Source organism: Cibotium barometz, chromosome 33, assembly GCF_041138505.1.
Source record: "Cibotium barometz isolate CiBa-2024 chromosome 33, ASM4113850v1, whole genome shotgun sequence".
In the NCBI taxonomy this organism is placed as follows: domain Eukaryota; kingdom Viridiplantae; phylum Streptophyta; class Polypodiopsida; order Cyatheales; family Cibotiaceae; genus Cibotium; species Cibotium barometz.
Genome location: NC_141078.1, coordinates 14060766 through 14063174, shown reverse-complemented (window position 1 = coordinate 14063174; position 2409 = coordinate 14060766). Strand labels below are relative to the sequence as shown.

The window sequence follows — 2409 nt, the reverse complement described above, 5'->3', positions numbered from 1 at the left end:
AGCAAAAGCAAGAGCATATTAGTAAAAGTGGAGAAGGAGAAGAGGAGAAAAGAGGAAAGAAGGAGAAAAGAGGAGAGAGGAGAAAAGAGGAGAAGAGGAGAAAAGAGACGACGCATACCTTCTCTGCAACGCCGCGAAAAACAAAGAAAATATGCTCTCGGCTGTAAAAAACTTACTAGTGTCGGTATGTGCATCGGTATCAGCGTCGGTATATGCTTCGAAATGTGTGTCGGTATCAGCAACGGTATATGCTTCGGTATACGCGTCGGTATACGAAAATTTCAAATTACCCCGCCGGACTTGTCTCCTCCAAGATTACGACGGGCATACTGACGTTCGACATTTGCGTCGGTATTTTAACATCGGTATGCCCTCAAGCTCTAGTACTGTTAATTTTAGTAGAAAAAATACAATTGAGAAATCTAAGAAAAAATGGATAACTTATAAAAGGAATACAAAAAATGGACCCCTGCATGAAACTCTATTTATATGTATGAAAAATGTTATGAAATGAAAATAAACTATTTAAATTTTCTAGAATATGCCATGTTGAAAAAAAGGTTACATGCTCTAAGTGACTACTATCATTAGGAACTCAATGGAGTCTTCTTGGGCCCTTTTATTTGGCAGTTTAAGGGAGTCAAACCTTTTCTCTTAAGAAGAAACGTTTTCTAATTTGAAGCTTCAAAACGGCTACTTTATTCGAATTTGAATTTGGGGGGAAAATGGAATTTAAAATCTAGCGGATAAAACCATATCATGTAACATATCTATGGAAAGCTCTTGATGCGTAGATCACGGATCTGTAATCTCCGCTCAGATCGGAGCTTGTATGTAGAAGTTATGGAGGTCCGAAAATTGTAAAATTGTCCCCCCCCCCCCCCTTTTTGGGGGAAAAAGTGCACCCTTTGACCACTCTTACACCTCTCTTACAAACCAATGGTTTTTGCTTACATGGCGGGCTCCTATTTGTCAAAAAGTTAAACGTTTCCATAACCTCATGGCAAATTAAAGGGCCCAAGAAGACTCCATTGAGTTCCTAATGAGACAAATGATTTAATTTTATAATACATGGAAAGGATTTAACCTTAAAAACTTAATCTATTATGCCACCAACAGAGAAATATGGATATTTTGCTTCTTTTGATGTGTAACATTGTGGGCTCGCCTCTTTTCTTGTTTAGGATTTGTTTTGTTTTAAAACATACAGATAAATAAATAACATTCTAGCTTCTCGCACATACTTAGGCTAATTAACTTACTGACAAATAATTAATTGTTTGACAATAGACAAATTCAGCGATGCAACGAGAACATATGTCAATATATATCATCAACAAATATATGTACATGTGTCTACAGTGTGTGGTGATCAATCCTCTCATATACAAAACAGATCACTAAGTATCACTACGTGAGCCATCACTATATGAGTCGCTACTATCAGACTCGGAATCATCATCAACATCAGCACTGCCACCACCCGTGCCCCCAACCACAACACCACCATCACCACCGCCGCCACCACTCGTGTCCCCACCCAGGATCACGCCACCGCCACCGCCCACCTCAGACTCTTGTCGCCCCTCGGCCTCCTGTCGAGCCACCTCTATCATGTTTCTCCTGCATTACGTAGTGAAATCAAATAAGAATATATTACAGTTAATATGAAAATAAACCACAAAATAAATCAGTGATACCCACAAGTGGATCAGGCGTGTCTGGAAGTGTCACCTGCAAAGCGCGGTACCCGTAGTATGTAGCGTACTCTATCTCTTGCGCCGTAGGTGCACGACCATAGTCTTTGGTTTGCATCAAGATAGAACCAAAGACTTATTGATTTCTTCATTCAATAATAGTATCTTTGAAAGTTAAAATTAGAACGATTTATACTCACAAATGTGGCCACAAATCCATCTCGACCCATCCGGCCTAGTCTAGATGTGTGACCAACTTGCAGTCTCTTTCATGCTGCCGTCTATGTAAATTTCATTAAACAAAATGACATAGATTAGAGAATATTTGGAATCAATCTATCAAAGTTCAAATTAATTCTAATATACATTAGCAAAGGCACGCACCTTCTGCTGAGGAAAAGTGATGCGTAGGCGTCTCTCCTTGCGGAAGTATTGCCATGTCTCCATGCACATATCAGCCCTCCTCTTGTTTGTCTCCACCATACAGTAGCGTCTGTTTATTTTTCATATTGCATACAATAGAACTTGTTAGATTTCAATGTGTTCTTTCATACATTGCTTTTGTCTCCACCATACAGTAGCGTCTGTTTATTTTTCATATTGCATACCATAGAACTTGTTACATTTCAATGTTAGAGCAATGCCTAGTCGACTTAGGTCTTGGGCTTTGTCTAAGGAGCCACACAAAGATGTGGTGTCACTTAGTGCGAGC

General features: G+C 39.4%; 1 pseudogene; it reads right to left on the bottom strand.

Moving 5' to 3' along the window:
- Window positions 1-1400: 1400 nt before the first annotated feature.
- LOC147619322 (uncharacterized) lies at window positions 1401-2180 on the bottom strand (annotated as a pseudogene).
- Between the last annotated feature and the right edge of the window lie 229 nt (window positions 2181-2409).